This window comes from Podarcis tiliguerta (genome assembly GCF_965153285.1).
Source record: "Podarcis tiliguerta genome assembly, chromosome: Z".
NCBI classification, from domain to species: domain Eukaryota; kingdom Metazoa; phylum Chordata; class Lepidosauria; order Squamata; family Lacertidae; genus Podarcis; species Podarcis tiliguerta.
The window spans coordinates 11,877,833-11,895,992 of NC_139553.1; the positions used below are offsets into that span (position 1 = coordinate 11,877,833).

Consider the following 18,160-nt stretch of genomic DNA (forward strand, 5'->3'; position numbering starts at 1 on the left):
TATTACAGTTCTGCCAAACTCATTAGCTTTTTTAAAATTTCTAATCCACAGTTAATACTTTAAAAAAGTGCTGATCCTTAGCTAGAAAGAAAGCCACCTCCCTCCCCACCCCGTCTAACATATGATGTAACAGGGGTAACTGTCTCTCTTTCAGAAAACTCCTGCCATATTCTCTTGCAGGCACAGTGAATGGAAAAACAAGAGCAGCTGTCAGACCCATTGGCTCAGGGATGGCGCATTGTTGCATGGAGGGGGCCATTTGGTTCTCTGGGCAGTGGTGTGGGGGCCAGAAAGACGCTTTGCCTCTAAACCTGACCCCTCCACAGGTGGTCCGGCTCCATCAGGAACTCTACTGCTTGCTGCCATGTCACAGAGAGGAAATGGCTTGGTCTTCCCTGGTCTCCTGCACTCCAGAAGGATCCCTCAGTGATCTGGATCAGCCCCTCTGTGCTGCTGCATCTCTGCAGATGACAAAAAGAGATGGGAAACCTGCACCAATCTCATCCCTTGCTGCCTCGCCTAGAGGACAGAGGCCTGTCCCTGCCTTCTCGACTTCTGCTCTGTTGCTCTTCCTGTTAAAAGGACCTAATCTTGGCTATGATACCACAACACTAGCCCTCTAGGTCCAACAAACATGTGTCATGGCCACCCAATGGCATGGGGTGGACTCCCCTACTTCAAGGTGGAGATTCTTCTCTCCTACCCTGGTAGCATCCTACCTCCACCGCTTTGCCACTGAACTCTTGCAGCAAGTGGGAGATGTCCAAGGGCTCGAAAGTGCTCTCAACAGCAAGGTCACTGGCCAGGAAGCACTTGGCCTCCAAGAGCTGCTCCGCAGGAAGGAAGGTGCCAAAGACCCGAAACAAGAGATGAAGGTCAGAGATGGCCACGGGGAGAAAGTACTCATTCATTCAGAGCATTTGTACTCCTCTTTTCAGCCAAAAAGGCTCCCAGAGAGGCTTATACAAAATCAAAAACAAGACACTCCCTAGTCACAGGCTTACATTCGAATAAACAAACCAACAAACACAAACAGAAGCTTCCTTTGACCATTGATAGCTCTTTGCCAAACTTGATGATACCATTATTCTACGTCCTAAAGCGAAGTCCCCTGGAAATGCCAACTTTCACTTACCTCCAGGAGTCTTTGAGATGCCATATTCTAATCTAAATAAGCAAGGGTCACTACAGCAAACCTCTGCCAACCTCTCAACGCTGAGGATGCCAGAACCTCAGTTCAAACAGTCACAGCCTCCGTTGCTTGGTGACATGGAACGCACGGCCAGCATGCCAAGATTCCAGGAGAGTCCATGCAGCCTAGAGGTTAGAGTGCTGGGCTTGGACCTGGGAGAGCAGGGCTCAATTTCCCGCTCAGCCCTGAGACGCACTGGGTGATCTTGGGCTAGCCACTCCCTCTCAGCCTAACCGGCCTCACAGGATTGTTGTGAGGAGAAGATGGGGAGAAGGAGAAATATGGATGTCACCTTGAGCTGCTTGGAAGAAAAGAGGGATATAAATGCCATAAATAGATTCATAACATACCAATCCATTTAATAATAAAGTTTTTAAAATGCTGGAGTGTGTGAAATAAAATGACCAACACTAAGCTGCCTATCTGTTTTGTGAGGATTTATTTCTACATATTATGAAGTGGAATTCTGCTTAGGTCCACTGAGTGTCAGTTGTTTGCTTTCCATAATGACTTGCAAGACAAAATAGGCAATGAGGAAAGAAGGGAGAGCAAAGTAAAAGCTTGGCCACTCCCTGGGATGACTGCAGTAGTGCCCCTGACCTACCCACCAGGGTTATTGTAAAAATGATTCAGAAAAATGTCTCATTACATACCCTGAACACTCAAAAAGCATTTAAAAAGTTAAAACCACTACTATGCTAAACAGAGCAGCACAATATACTCTTAATACTATTCACAAACATAGTGAATAGTGAAAACTCCAGCATAGCTGCATGTACACTACCAGGTTATGCAAAACATACATGGAGAGTCATCTGAGGATTGAATGTACCCAAATGAGACCTGCAGTCCACTTGAGCCTGGGGCTTTACTTCTTATTTGTCAGAAAACAAACAAATATTTTTCTACTCATCTCCAAGAGAACATTTATAATTGACCATTTGCTTCAACACAAAAGAGAAACACAACTCAAATCAAATGCTGCTGGAACAAGAATTTCCAGGAATTTGGAATCTTCTGGAGGTCAGCTTAAGATCAAATGCTACTTGTTACAAAGACACATCTCTCACATGCAAATGTTCAATTGCAATGCCAGGTACTAATTAAAAGCTTTAATAAAGGCCAGCAGGGATTTAAAAACAAACAAACAAAACACCTACAGTACTGAAAAGAAAAGGAAGCCTTCCTTCCATCAATGCTAACACCAACCATACTTCAATACACAAAAGAAATAATTATTATGTATCCCACCTTTCTACTCAGTGAAAAATATCTTCACAAAACTTACATTAGGAGAGAAACACTATCCTGGGAAACAGAACTTGAAGATAGAAAGCAAGGGATACTTCTGAACCTAACCAGGCTCCACAGAAGTAATGATGCAAGTCTTGTATAAACCTATCCATACATATAGATCCACAGAGCCCCAACATCAGGCACCCTTGTCTGTCTTCAGAAGGCACTGGGTTTTCAACATACCTTCCCTAGATTTCCATGTCCTTCATACCAGGTAAAAAATGTTTCCCTGCACCGCCTGTCTTTTTACTCAGAGTGTCAATGTATATTGTGATTTACTGTTGCTGTTTTTAATCTAGTTTTTATTGCAGTTTTATCTGGATGCTTGTTTCTGCTGCTGGGCTATTCCAGTTTCATGAGAGTTATTTTAGTATGGATTCTGTGTTCTCCTTTTTTATTATTCTACAAGCCACTTTTAGGAGAGGTAGGGTATAGATTCATTTAATACAGTAAATGCATTTTTAAAAAGTAGAAAAGCAGCATCTTTCACTGCATTATTACTCGCACTGTATATTCCAGTATAGTCCATTGCCTTTGCAGTGTTATATAGCCATCATGCACAGTGCAGAGCATAGAAATCAAAGACAATCTTGAAAACACAAGAAACAAAAGTTTGCAGACTTGGAAATGAGTTGCTGAGCAGACATGTGCCAGGATACTGCCAGTTAAGCAGACCTTTGAATGAATAAGTGGAAAGAGTCAGAGGAAATCTTCAACTGGGGAGAATTATCTGTTTATGTCAAAGACTTCTCCATCTGTGAAAACATTTCTGTGGGACACTTGAAGCACCAGCTGCAAGGATGGGCTGCGTTCACGCATCACACATCTCCACTGTTCTGTGACTTTCCCATTTAACTAGGACAGCCACAGGACAGTTCCAGTGTGTGCCAGGGGAATTGTGGAACAGCCCCACAGCTGCTAGTCACATGTAAGGGGAGATGTTAGAAAGTGACAGCTTGGCAGACCAGGAGGACCCTGGCCTCCTACCAGGAGTGGCCTTTGAGGCTCACTAGAGAATTTAAAGGCCCCATTCAGGGCTGCTATCTACCTAGCAGCTTTGTGGTTTTGCAGACCCTGCACTAACTACTCTATCCTGAATCAGGCACTAAAGAAACTAAAACAGAATGGATGCTCAAGTATACTGGCAAGGGCAATGTTGACCCTATATCAAAACTGTAAGCACCCTCAAAATGTTAAAAACTGCATCCAGTAGAAAACCATTTAGAAACCCTTACCTGCATGCTACCATCCCCAGAGGTCTCCAACTAAGGTGCATGGAAGGCTGGTAGCTACTAAGTATTCCAAATAACCCCCTCCTCCAGTACTAACAGAAGACTTCCATCTCAGCTGCCACTTCATATCATTTATCTTCATACCACTTCATACCTCTCTTGTTGTCGTAGCTACACAGTGTCTGGCACTACCTGCTTGCTGCAGATGCTCTTGTAGACTGTTATCTATCCCTTCCAAATACCATTTGGGTTTACAAGAAACCTAGCCAGGAGGAGGGCTATTTCAGGCCCCTCACTCAATTTTTTACTCTTCACTTTTTAAAGGTAAATCTGTAGCCCATTTATGTGCAGAGAAACAAGAGATAAGTGTGCAGGCAGTTTACAACCCAACTGCTAATTATGTAACAATGCAATTAATTAAATTTTTTTTAAAAAAACTTATTATAACAGGTATTTCTGTTCTGTTCTGTAAGGATTCTCTCTCTCCACTCTCTCAAAACGAGCATGTGTGCAACCCAGGCTCCTTACCCACAAACATGGGACTGGTTTATAATGGGGAGGATTGTGTTGGATAATAACACTGATGTACTGGCTGATGCAGACTCATCTTGTTAAGACATCAAAACAGGGCAGCCAAGAACCAGCAACATAAAAAAATGTAAGATGCAAATAGATTTTAAATAACTGAAGTTGGACAAATCAGAAGCTATGTCTCAGACATAGCTTTCTTGAAGGATCCTGTCAGCTTGTCTTCCATGTCTGCAACTTCAGAGTTACACAATCAAGTAAATTGCCCACAAAGATCCAGAGAATCATCCAGCAATGAAATACTTTCACTTCAGAGCCTGGTGTGTGAACCAGTTTGGCATAGCTTTGCTATGAATGGCTGGTTTGCAATGCCTAACATCAGTGCTATTTTTCTAAATTTGCTGGAACTCACCATGAACTCACCTTTGCTCTCTGGAAAAAACCCCAGCCTAATATGGGCAGCAAATTCCTATTACTATTGTAGGTGGTTAAAAGAATAAATTTTTAAAAATCAAGCTGAATGTCCCCTGTTCATCTCCCAATCAAGTGAGGAATTGTTTTAAGGCACGTTTTTTTTTAAAAGAAAAGGTATTTACATGGTTTGGTTGGGTTGAGACTTAATTCATTCCAGGGAAACAAACTCCCTGCTCACCTGTATAAACACTTCTACCACCTCACTTGACAGTGCTTATTATTAATAGGTGTAAGCAGTGCTAATTGGAGAATACTGGCAAACACATGACCCCTTCCCCTTTATTTTTTACTGCAGGGTTTGTAATATTACCCAATTAGACCAACTCCCATGATTCAAGCTGCATCAAACTCCAACTTGCAAATCTGCAGATGTTACAACCTGGCTGTAAATCTTGAGATGGCTCTCCAAAAGCTAAATATATTTTCAAAGGCACAAAAGGGAATAAAATTATATGTCTTAAATAATTCAGTTAACCTCTTCTCCCTCCCTCTTCCATGCTCCCATTTGCCTAAATCTAGTTAGGTCGCACCTTCTAAGTAATTCATACTATGGCTATACATACAAATGTCATATTAGAGCTCTTTATTAGCAGAATAAACATGCTCCACCTCTTTTAAGGTCATCAGGTGCAAATGCCCACATTTGCTATCTATTAAGAACATAAAATGAGTCATGCTGCATTATTTATTTTAAATAAATACATACATAAATATAAACAGTCACAGGGCAGCGGTCATATGAACATAAGAGCAACAATGGTGAATCAGACCAAAAGGTCCATCTTGTCCAGGAATGGGGAACCAGTGACCCTTCAGATATTGTTGGACACCAATTCCCATTAGTCCCAGCCAGCACTGACAATGGTAATAAAGTATGTGGGAGTTGCTGTCCAACAACATCTGGAGGGTAGCTAGTTTTCCATCTCTGGTCTAGTCCAATATTCCTTTCCAACAGGGAGTGGCCATCCAGGCACCCCTCTCACCATCATCATTCTATGTTTTTGGGATTCAGAAACACACTGCTCTTGAACATGCAGGTTCCATTTAACTATATGGTTAAAATCTGCCAACAAACCAAGCCTCCATGGATTTCTCTAATTTCCTGATAAAAGGCAGATAAACTCAGTGGTCATTATTACCATATCTTGTGCCAGTGAATTCTATGCTAATAATAAAGGTTTCCTTTTGTCTGCCCAGGATCTATTGCCAATCACTTTCACTAGATGACTCAATTGTAGTATTGCGGACTAGTAAAGGGGGAAAAGTCCTCTGCTTCCTCAACAAAAGTTATTATCTACTTTCTCATTTCTCATGCCTTCATATAATCATAGCATCATAGAATTGGAAGGAACCCTAAGGTACATCTAGTCTAACGCCCTGCAATCTCTACTACGACAGATGGTAATCCAACCTCTACTTAAAAACCTCCAAGGAAGAAGAATCCACCACCTTTCGAGGGAGTCTGTTTCACTGTCAAACAGCTCTTACTGTCAGAAAGTTCTTTACAATGTTTAGTTGTAATCTGCTTTCATGTACCTCGAAGACATTGGTGGGGGTCCTATGGAAGAAAACAAGCTTGCTCCTTCTTCAATGTGACAACTCTTTAGATATTTGAAGATGGCTATCATGTCTCCTCTCAGTCTCCTCTTATCCAGGCTATACATACCTAACTCCCTCAACCATTCCTCATAATTGTTTGGTTTCCAGACCCTTGATCATTTTGGTTGCCCTCCTTTGCACACGTTCCTGCTTGTCAACATTCTTCTTAAATTGCGATGCCCAGAACTGGACACAGTACTCCAGACAGAATAGAATGGTACTATTACTTCCCTTGACCGAGACTGTGCTTCTGTTGATGCAGTCTGGAATAGCACTAGCTATTTTGCTGCTATATCACACTGTTGACTCATGTTAAGCTTGTGGTCTACTAAGACCTCCTAGATCCTTTTCACATATGTTACTGGTATCCCCCATCTTATATTTGTGCATCTGGTTCTTCCTGCCTAAGTGTAGACATTTTTCCCTACTGAAATTTATTTGGTTAGTTTGGGCCCTGTTCTCCAATCTCTTAAGCCACTGTGGCAATGGCTGCTCTTCCCAGTTCATTTTATTTTAAAAATAAAATAAAATGAGGTAATATCCTCAGCATCTGTTACCAGAAATGATGTGAGCCCTTACACTCGATGAACCCCCCCCCCCTCCTTGTTGTATGGACTTTAGAACTGTAACATGGTAATTTGTTGGGACTGTGATTCTTACCCACAAGTCCTTGGATAGTGCTAGGTCCTCTTCAAGCAGTCTCCTGTATGTCCTGAGCCTAGGGTGCAACTGGAGGGATCACTGCTAGGTGTGCTTTGTTTATGGTTTGTAAGTTCGCTGAGCAATGGGATTTTTTAAAAAAGCAGTGGCAGTGGTCAGACTGCCACCTCTGAGAATTCAGGTTACAGTGCATTTACAGCACCAATGAGCTGTTCTCATCTCTCTCTCTCTCTCTCTCTCTCTCACACACACACACACACACACACTTAATTTTCAGCATGCTATAACAGTCTTACTTTCAAAACCAGTAATTTTCACACTCCAAAATCACAGTATTTACTAGCAGAGTTGTAAGATACAGCAACACGGCCAATGAACTGGGTATTTAACCAGCCAAAGAGGAATAATTTACAGGATATGTAGCAAAACAAAGTACAAAGGGAACACTTTTTAAAAAAATAGGTACAGTTGTATAGCTCAAAAAAACCAGGTACAGTTAACTATAATTTCATTCCACCCCACCCCCCATTATAGGTAAAATGATACAAAGCAGAAGCTGACGATAAATTTTTCCTTTCAGTTTTAATCAGGCTTCCTGTTGTACAAGCGCAGCAGACAGTGACGCGAGACGCTGCCTCCCAACTTCGGTTCACCTTTGCAGTTCCACCAGGGACACCGTGTCAAGATTGTTCAGCTTTTTTGATGAGTGCTGCGTGGGTAACTAATGTGTAAATGCAGATACGTATAGAAAGCAGTTTTGACAGTGATGTATTGCAACTGGTTCCAGATGTCGGCACGGGATGCTCAGCCAGGCACCTGGGGCCTGGCTGCTGAGGCGCCACAAGAGCACCAAGACAGTCTTCAACTCAATCACAAGGTTTTAACCCTCCAATTATAATCTTATTAACAAGCCACCATCACTCCAGCTTCTGATTTCCCTCTGTCACTATGACTGCAAAATGTATTTCTGTTGCTGCACCTTAATTTTACATTAAGGAGGAGGAAAAACTTTTAATATGAATCTGAGCAATAAAGCAAGTGGTTTGATTTCACAGTAATGATGGCTGGGACCTAGAAAGAGTGGAGTTGGAGAACAAGAGAGAGAACTTAAAGGTTTGGGGTTCCTAAACAAAATAACTCATAACAAGTTGAAACTACAATATCTGAATTCTATGAGACATATTCAAATTAGTTTAAAATCCTCTATCTGCAAAGTGAGGTGTTTGTTATTTCCTTAGTTTGGTTAATGTTGTTTCCAGAATTAGTTTTAGTAGAGTTTGGAGGCAGGCCAACAAGTAAGAGGGCAACTGATAAGAAGGTCTTCTGAATAAATCCTTCCTCCTTGACCATTAGGTATCACAAAGAGTTTCTGAGTTAACCTGACATCAAGTGGAGCAAAGGAAGCGGCCTTATGCCTGACCAAACCAATGGTCCATCTAGGTCAGTATTGGCCATGCTTGCTGGGACTGCCTGCCTAGACTAACTGGCAGAGACTGCAGAATTTCAGACAAGACTCTCTCCCAGCCCTACCTGGAAAAGCAGAGGACTGAACCTGACACTTTCTGTATGTAAAGCACATGCCTCATCACTAAGCTGTTATAGCTGTTCCCCTTAAGTCTCATTCAGTGCCAGGAACGTGTATTCAATTTTTAAAACAAATGCTGATGTTTTGAAGGTTGCTGTTGATTCCACCAAATGTTGCAGGCTGACTCCGGGCCAAACTGGCTAGCAACAATGTATCTGCTGGTTAAAATTAACCTTATATAAAAAGATTTCATTCGCTTTTTCTCACGACAGAAAAGGTACATACAGGTATTGACACAGGCTAGAAGCACCTTGAGGAGAGATGGAGTAAAAAATGATTTAAGAAATAATAATAAAAAATACAGTATCTAATTGCTAATGCAAATTTGAACTTTGAGCAATAAAGAGGGGTTGTCCCTTCAAAGAAACAGCTAACACCTTTTGATGCTATAATGAGCTTAGTCTGCCAGGCTGCCGCAAGTAGAAACTTGGCAGTCTGGGGAAATATGGGTTCAGGTGACACTTCTTACACAGAATCCTAGTGTTGCCTAGGGCAAGTATCTTTCAAGCCCAGTTTCACCCATACATAAAAGTGGAGGAATATTGACCAGCTTTATAAAAGATGAGGGCAAAAACAATCAAGGATCAGGTACACAGTCTGGGATTGCTTCTGGATCCAGCTATGTCACTGGAGACCCAGGCAGCCTCAGTCGCTAGAAGCACCATTTATCAGCTGTGCATGGTACAACAGCTAGGACCATTCCTGGACAAGGGGAGCTTGAACACAGAAGTTCAGTTCAGGCGTTGGCGACTTAAAGACTGAATTATTGCAGTGTTTACCATGTGGGGATTGTCTTGGGCTTCATCTGGAAACTGCAGGTAGTGCAGAATTTTAAAGCCTGGTTGCTGAGAGGAGTGAGGTCCTGTCAGCACATAACACTTCTGCTCAGAGATCTGCACTGGTTGCCGATTTGTTACGAAGCCAAGTTTGAAGATGTTACTATTGGTATATAAAGCCCTTAACAGCATGGGACTAGCTTACTTATAGGATCATCTTACAGTATATGTGCCCACTTGACCACTTTAATCTGCAGAACTGGCATTGTACAGACACCACACAATACTTGTTCTACACTTGTAAGAAATCAATTTTTAGTATGAGAGCAACTACAGTTTGGAACTCCCTGCACAATCACCAACTCCTATGGGCCACAGTGTCTTTGGCCCCCTTTATATTGTTTAGCAGGAGCTCAGGCCCCCTCACCCAATATTGAAGGGGTGGAGGAGCCCAAGCATCTGGCCAGCACCGCCACTACCTCCTCCTCCCACCCCTGCTGCCACGAGGCTCTCAGCATAAACAGCTACAGCGATCACAACTTGGGTGGGTCCATAAGTGGCAAGCCCTCTTGCCGCTATGGAGCCCTGCTGCAGCACTCTGTTGCCATTGACATTTCTCCCATCACTGCCACTCACTGTAGCTGCTGTGGCCGACATGGCAGCGTCTCCCACTCTGGCCACGCCAGCCTCAGTCATGCTGCAGCCCAGCTGGCAGGAGGCTTGCCTGGTCCACCACCAGGCTCAGTGGGCTGGGCTAGGTGCTTAGCCTTCTCCCAGCTTCATGTGCGTGATGTCATAGGTGGAGTGTGACACTGACCCCCATCATGTTGGGCCCAAGGCCACACCTCTGTCAGGCAGGCACCTTCAACGTACAGGAATTCCCCGACTTACACTAGGGTTATGTTACGGGGCCCTGCGTGCATAAGCAAAAATTAGGTAACTGGGGAGCACCTGTTAAGAAGCCTCTACATGCCTGGTTTTTTTCCTGTTCTCCAGCTCTCTCTCCACATCACCCTCTCTTCTATTAGCTTTGAAGCTCTGGGGCCAGTTGGAGCCTAGAGGACATGTGGTAAAGCAGCAGTGTGCTACCTCGCACGTCAGCTGTTAGGCAGGGAGGCTGAGCAGTTTCTTTGGGGCTTTCCCCACCCTCAGTGAAGTTCTCTTTGGGCTTCAAGGAGGGTTTCCTTGCAAGCCATGAGGACTCTCCTGCTTTCTCCCACCATTTCCTCATTTGATTCTATTTATTTATTTCACAGCACTGCATGTAAGTGGTTGTGTGTGAGTCAATCATGCATAAGTTGGGGGGATGCCTGTATTCCTTTCGGCACTTGCTTAAAACATTCTTGTTTAGTGAAGCCTATCCAGACATGTAGATGCTGACTTGTTTTATTTTTATTTTTGGTTTATGGCTGGTCATTTTTAAAAATGCTTTCAATTGCTTTTTTAACATTTTTCATTAATAATTAATATTTCTTGTAAACTGGTTAGAGGTTTCACTACAATCAAGTAGTATATAAATTTTGTTAAATAAAATCAAAAGGAGTACAATAATTATTATTATGAGTTTTTTGTTTTTTTTAAAAAAGCAAGTATGTCCAAGTGAGAATTATGTTCATACCATGCCTCACAAGATTAAGCAAATCAATCTTTCTCCATGGTTAAATAAGAATGACATATAATGCACAGACACCCAATCTTCCAAGAGCCAGCAACTTTCATGTGGCTAGGAAATAAGCTCCAAACCATGCTTCCAACTACAGGAGAAAAGGGAGAAAGCAAAATCCAGTATTAAAAAAATAAATAAGAGCCTAATTAGTTTGATAGCAGTCATAGTCGCAGCACTATTAATGCTAATGAGCTGCGGGGAAGACAGAACCAAAGGAAACCATGTATAGGAAAGGCAGCGTTTAACCTAGAAACCTAATAAAGTTGCACCTCTAGCACAGGGAGTATTTGTAGCTCAGCTCCAACATCAGTGTTTGGTCTAGAGGGATTTCTTTTCCCTCAAACAACCTGTCTGTCTCCCTTCTCTTCTGATAAAAAACTCCCAGCTCCAATCAAAACATCTCTCAAGGGATTGCCCTACAGCTCCATGAAGCTCCATGTGGTTTTTGATATCAGGCATTATCTCATTGATCAAGTGCAGCAAAAAGCAAAGCTGCTGCTTAGCCTAGAACAAAGAGGGAGACCCAGGTTGCTGGGTTTCCTCTATCACATCAAAAAGGGCTAAGAGTCTTTTAGCCTGAAAAGCAAGCAGGCTGCTGGCTAGAAATATACAATGCAACCATCACCTTTACCTTCAAACTTGGCACAAGTCAATAACATTTTATTTACAGTTATTTACTTACATGGGCATAGCCAGGATTTGGGGGGGGGGGGCAGAACTAAGCTATGTGAGCAATTAGTCAGTTAGTTAAGTATTTTTATTTATTTACTTACTTGATTGGGGGGGGGGGGCAGCTGCCTCCCATAGGTCCGCTCATGTTTATATACCATTGCTTTGCATGGCTCTTTGCAAGCAACACAAGAAACAACAGGCATGTCTCTGCCTCTAGGAGCTAAATTCCAGCTATTAGAAAGGCAATGGGACAAAGGGAAGAGAGAGGCAGAAATAACATGATTCATGAAGACATGGTTAACTGGCAAAGAGCTAAATGGGAGGGAAAGGGGAGGCAGCATCACATGGTTGTTCAGGGAGGAGGGTCCATTTTTTTCTATGGAACTCTCTCTGCAGGGAGGCTCTCCTGAGTCCGGTTGCTAACCCTGCCATCTTTTCAACACAAGGCAAATACCATTTTTACATTATCCCAGCTCCCCCCCCCCCCCACTTCTACTGATTTTAATTGCTGCCCATTGCTATTTCATGACCTTTTGAAAATGTATGTCTGTGTGTTGCCATTTCAATTCTATAAACTGGAATCTTAAAAATATTGGCTAGTACAGAATCTAATAAATATTTATATTATTTTAACTGCTGTTTTAATATTGTTTCATTGAAATGGTATATTATATAGAAATAATATTTTCATCTTGCATAAGCTGAGTGGGGAAGACTTTTTGCTGAATTCAAAGAAAAAATATTAAATTATCAAAATCCTTCCTCCAAAGCATAAGCAGATGTGTTTGGGTCAAAATGTGACTCAGTACTGCCAGTTTTGGTGGCAGGGCACAGATGTAAGGATAAACTGGCCAGTTCCTGCTATTTCTTCCCTAGGTTTATACCAAATTTATATCTAGACTTGCATTTAAAAATAATACCTGTAAAATGTGATTGCTAGTACAGAATGCATTAATGAACATTGCCAGATAGCACATAAATGATAAACCGCTAAGGTTTCTGCTATCTTTATTGGCCACTCGTGGCACAAGCTTCTGGCTAGCCCACATAAACCATTCTGGAAAGGCTGTGCTGCTCTCCTGTCAGGAGAGGAAGGATTCTTCTGATTATTAGAGACTTTGGGTTTTGAAATCAGAAACTTTGTGGCCCAAGACTAGGACCTAACTTAGTGAGCTAAATGAAAGTGTGTGCAATCAGGCCTTACGGCCACAGAATTACTGACTGTGCAAATCAACCACTGGCTTTTCTTAACATGAAGGACTGCAAAGGTATCTTATTCAGGCTGGGGCCTTACCTGAGCAGTAAAGATATTTCTACCTTTCACTCTTGCTTTATTCTAGTTCTAATCTACCTATGTTGTTCATTCCCCCTGCCTCCAGCTCTGATCCATAAGTCAAAAAGACACCCCATTTCTGACCTCTGGTTATCATTCAATGGCTGCCTATGGGGCAGCTGACACAAGTAAACAATATGCACAAGTCACTATAAGCTAGCTCTCACATTCTTATTATTTAGAAGTACTTGTCAATATTCAGTTCTTTACTCACCTTTGCAGTGGCTATGGTTAAACATCACTGGATAGGAGCATTGCTGGGAGTAGAGTTCCTTCAAACTCTCAGAACAAACTATTTAAGTAATTTTCTTCCTCCATACCAGTTCCCAATTGCTGACAACATTAAACAGATTGTGGAAAACTCTTCAAGTGTTTCACACAATGAGGGAGTGAGGGCTTAGAGAGATGAATCCCATGCAAGGCCCACAAGGAGAGAGAACATAAACATGGAAGTAGGAAGCATTTATTGACTAAGTTGGGAAGACAAGAGTCCTAAATGTAGAACAGCTTCATAGGTGAGCCAAGTGAGGCAGAAACATCAAGATCATTCAAGAAACTATTAGATACCATCATGTGGGGAAACAAGAGTACTTAAAAAGGGAATGCACCCTGATGCTTCAATGGGCTTTTACTCAATGGAAAACTACATTTCTTACAGCCTCATGCACATTTCCTAGACTCTTTTCCAGGGCTGGGCAGTGAGACGTGAAGAACCTTCACAGGTTACTAATATTCTAAAGAGCAAACAGCCCCACTGACAGCAGAACTGGGAGCTAGAAGGCTCCCATTTTAACCTCAACTGGAGGGCAAACAGCAGTCCTCTGCCTCTCCAGCTCTACCTTCTTCCACCCAACTGTGCCAAAGATAAGTGCTTAATGTGTTAGCCAGAAGGACTGAATTCTTTTTATCAGGTATTCTAATTACAGCTCTTAAGTAGACCTGCTGTGGTTGAAGAAAAAGCAGCCTGAACATGTTCAGAGGTACTTCTCTTCAGCCAGCTTGCAGCAGTAAGGGATAAAAATAAAAGGTAAGGCTATCACAGCTAAGGAAATCAAAACAGACTTCAGATTCAGATTAAACCTTTTATTGCTATGTTCCTTTATAACACGTGAAAAGAAGAACCAGGTGAGAGCATGAGAGAGACTGTGAATTCCACTAACAGGTTGAGCACATCCTTCCTAGCGCTTTGCCCATTAGTTAATGGTCTGTTCCAGCAGCTCTTCAAGACCAACTACAGGGTTTCAAAAATCACACACGAATCACTGAAAAGTGTCCTGTCACAACTGGTAAGCTGCTTTCTCTGCAGCAGCAACTCTTAAAGGCACCAACTGCCAATAGGCTTTCCTTCCAAAAGCTGTAGAGTTATTTCATTTCTGCCATTTATTCATATTATATTATTTCATGTTTATCATGCTTTTATTTAGTTTGTTTTCAGATGCCATGTGAATCCATGTCCTTAGAAGCCAACTCCTATGGGCCGAGGTCCCTTTGCCCCCCCCAATAAAATATATGAGAAGGTGCCCCCCCCCCCAGGTTGAACTGCCATTCAAATGGTGGGCGGGCATCCTGTGATTGATTATACAGGGTGGGGCTTACCTGGGCTCCCCTACATTTTATTCAAGTTGTTCATCAAAATGTGGTTGGGATTATAAATAATTCCGAAAAGCCATGGTCTGGTTCCTCTGCATCCGTTTTCTAGCAACAGTACTTGGCCTCTCTGCTGCACTAGATGGAAGAGTTCTGTTGGGACAGCTGAGCATAAAAGTTTCAGCATATGAATAGCACCACTGTTGCCACTAACCAGACTCTTGTGGGCACAGCTACAAAAGTGCTCTCACCCCCCAAAGGTATTCTTCCATGGTCTCCTGAGACAGATGGATGCAGCCAACAACAACAAAAATAGTTTGGGGTTGGTACATTTCTCCATCCACTTTTTCCTGCATTTTCAATTGTAGATATGGCCACTGGCTCACTATGTATTGGTTCACACCCACTCTTCATGTAGTCCTGTGCTTGTGTGTATGTTCACATAGAGGAATTTTAACACTGAGTATGCTGTCAGACTTTTTATACACATTACTTGAAGTTCCACTGTCTTCTTCCTGCCCCCCCCCCCCAAATCACACACTTCCTTATACCTACTCAAAGATGTGTTCAGTGAAGATCAGAAGATTCCCTACCAATATAGTTGAACTAAAAAATAATTTCCTCAGAACCATTTTGGATCTTATGGCATGAATGTGGCAATTACTCTAGTAACAAATCAAAGCCTAAGTTAAAAGCAAGTCACAGCAGATGTGCTAAAGAAAATGTATTCCGAGGGACAGGAGTGCGCTACAAAGCCATGCTTGCTAGCTGCAAATGGATATGAGAAATAATCACACGTTGCATCTCCAAGCACAGACATTAAAAGAAGGATGCTGCTTAAAATGTAATCTTCAGCACATGTGAGCACCTCCCATGCGATAGAGTGAGTGGTTGCTATGGTAATGCTCTTTACTGAAGGGAGCCTAAAGTATGTAAAACCCATTTACTGATTAGCATGTAAAAAGTGCTTGAAAGCCACACTGTGTGCTGGTTACAGGATCTCCTGGTCATAGATATCTGCAAGAGACACATAGCCAGACTTCCTTCTGGTCTGGCATATATGTTTATCTTACAGGTCTTTCAGACTTTGGAAGCAGGCTCCATTTTGATTTCTCCTAAGCCTAGATGTGGGACTTAGATGATATGGGTTAGAGCACTGGTAAGAAAATCTCAACTGCAAGTGGTGCCACAAAGCAGGATTTTAAGAGCAAAAATCCTACTGAGTAGGAGGACCCATAAACACAGTAGGGCTGCCTTGCCAAATTGTTAAGCAAGTGAAATCATGCCCCGCTCCCCTGGTAACAGAGTTTAAAATTATTTAACAGCACAACAGCTATTGATCTTTTTTCTATGTATAACCACGATACCACATTGTCACTGTTTCAGAACTTAAACTGTACTGCTTGCTGTAGAATTGCCACAACTGTTCAACTCTTCTTCAACTGTGAATTGCCAGAGAAACTTCCCAACCTTTTCCCTCTGTCCAGCATTTCAAGTCACACCAGATTAGCACAAAGTGAACTAAGCTGCGGTATAGCTAGCACTGGAACATTCAAACCCTAGTTTGAATGTGTGACACTAGTCACACCTGCTTCATTCTAGAGTAGAAGCTGGAAGTTATTAATACTCCGCAGCTAAGCACAGAGTGGGGAGGGACTGTCCTTACCTATTCTTGCCTAAGAAAGGATTCTGGGATGAAAATGTAGGAACAGCTCTGAGTAAAACTACTTCAGAAGTGACAAAGAAATAGCGATCTATGAACAAAGCAGGAACAAAGTGGCTAAGGCACTAGTTAGTGTAACTACAGCAGCAAGTATTTCATCAATAGGAAATAAGAACCAGAAAAGCAGCAACATGGGTTACATACCTCTGTAAATGGCTTTAGCAGCTAATAGATGATCTCATCCAAAAAGCAAAACCAACACTCAGCTTCAAAGAGATCTAGTATATGAATTGTGAGGAAGCTCGAAGTGGAAGTCAAAGGGCTGGAAAGACTGGCAAAGTGATTGTCCTACAGCTACTCACACCTCACATCAGCCACATTGGTATTACCATCTGTTCCTATGTTGTGAAGCTTTTCCCTTTTCCCCGTACCTAGGATTTTAAGTTACACCAGAGTAGCACAAGTGAACTAAGTTTGCATTCTGCAATCATCTTATCAAATACCCATTTGCAAATATTAAAATTCTGATTTCACTTTTTTAAAGGGAAAATTAACACAATTCTTCACTACAGTTTAAAAATAACTCTACTATTAATGCAGGGCCCTTATTTAATCACTGGCTAATTTACTCCTGACAGAAAGTAAATTCCACTATTTTCTGTGAGGCTTTATGAAATTGCCATCATTTTTAATTAATTCTTAATTAAAATATATTACACCACAGCTTCTACCCATCTCTCTTGATATTCTAACATAATCAATTCAAGACCATTTACATATCATTAATTAAAAGCCTTCCCCTCTCATCCTTAAAATCATAATGAGGCTCTATTTCTCATTAGGAGCCTTTAAGGGATAAAACAACAATACAGACGAGTATGAATGGTTTTTTTTAATAAAAAAAACAACAACCTTTCTTTCCTCAAAGCTCTTGAAGTGGACACTGACACTTTTGGAAGGTTTAGCAATTTATCCACATCTTATATGATTTTTTAAAAATTTGACATTATAACCATACATAAATCTAAGCCACGAAACAAGAAGGGAGGCCTCTTTCTCCTTAAAAAAAAATGAAGCTGGATCCTCTGGACAAGATGAGTAGCTACTGAAAAACAACTATGGAGACAGAAGGCCACATTTCAAGTAGGAAGAATAGGCCAAATAGGCTATTTTTTTAGAAAAAGAGGTGCTGCAAGTCACCATGAACATCTCCTTCATTCTCTTAGAATGGCAATGACACCCACCTGAGAGGTGCCAGAACTGAGTTCCTGTGAGTTCCCCTCGAAAAAATCCCAAGATTGTTTACCCTGTGTTGTGTTGTGCAGCTGTGTTGAAATAGCAATTGTTAAGTCACTAGAATCACTTCCTAGAAAAACTGAACACATTACAGGTCTAACATACTCTTAAAACATTCAAACCTTAAGCCTGATTACTCAGAAGTAAGTTCCACGATATTCTGGTCAATGCATTTGACCAGGTAAGTGTTTGAAGTAAGCTGTAAGCCCACCAGCAGCAAGATACAATAGTAGGGCTTGGCCGAAGCTAAAAAGACTTGCTGACTACAGTTTGAAAGCTTCCTGCTCAGGATTGAATGCTAAGACTTTAAAAGGGAACTGATGACTCCAATATCAAATTTACAAGCACTGTTGTTTTCCTCCACCTGCCAGAACCTGATGAAATATAGCACATTTATTATTTCAAGGAAGGGCTGAGACATACACGATAGTTCTAATAATTAAATACAGGAGTCAATCTATGTTTAACACATTTGTAAATGAGCTGTGGTATATGATGCTGTTGTAAAAAAATTACCATTTATTGGTAATGAAAGGTAAAAATTAACAATCTATTCAGTCCTCATCCCTAGTCCTCCAATCCTAGAAGTTTAAGACTCTGA

General features: G+C 41.7%; 1 protein-coding gene across 14 annotated transcripts in view; it reads right to left on the reverse strand.

The window, feature by feature from the left end:
• Positions 1 to 18,160, reverse strand: part of PBX3 (PBX homeobox 3) — a 233,544-nt gene that overhangs the window by 152,321 nt on the left and 63,063 nt on the right. Inside the window, exon 1 of one of the 14 annotated variants that reach the window (XM_083423858.1) lies at positions 1,136 to 1,474. The exons of the other annotated variants lie outside the window; for them this stretch is intronic. The gene's annotated coding sequence lies outside the window, so the exon portion shown is untranslated. Of the gene's footprint in view, positions 1 to 1,135; positions 1,475 to 18,160 lie in introns of those variants that run through there. 14 annotated transcript variants of the gene reach the window in all.